At 57.1% G+C, this 310-nt stretch overlaps 1 protein-coding gene across 1 annotated transcript in view; it reads right to left on the bottom strand.

Moving 5' to 3' along the window:
* ZBTB18 (zinc finger and BTB domain containing 18) overlaps nt 1-127 on the bottom strand; it is a 4557-nt gene extending 4430 nt beyond the window's left edge. The window contains exon 1 of the mRNA XM_009579294.1: nt 82-127. The gene's annotated coding sequence lies outside the window, so the exon portion shown is untranslated. The remainder of the gene's footprint in view (nt 1-81) is intronic.
* Nucleotides 128-310: the final 183 nt, after the last annotated feature.

Consider the following 310-nt stretch of genomic DNA (forward strand, 5'->3'; position numbering starts at 1 on the left):
AAATCCATACCGATTCGGTTTTACCGAGCCCAGAGGTTCAGTTAAAACAAGAAATTAACCGAACCTATTTACTCAACTCACAGCTCCCCGCTTCGCCGTCGGTCCTTTCAGTTTCAACGTTTAGACAGCCTAAGGGACACCGAGCACTCCCACTCCAGCTCGTTTACAGGAGCGAGGCAGTCACCCTGGCCGGGGCACTCTCTCAAGCCTTCAGCTTTACTCACAAACCGCTTTTCCCCTGCGGGGGCTCGGGCTGTCATTTATTTGACTGCTGTGGCACCGGACGCCGGCCCCGGCCCCGGCCCCGGCC

The sequence above is a fragment of the Fulmarus glacialis genome, unplaced genomic scaffold, assembly GCF_000690835.1.
Source record: "Fulmarus glacialis isolate BGI_N327 unplaced genomic scaffold, ASM69083v1 scaffold17646, whole genome shotgun sequence".
NCBI lineage: Eukaryota > Metazoa > Chordata > Aves > Procellariiformes > Procellariidae > Fulmarus > Fulmarus glacialis.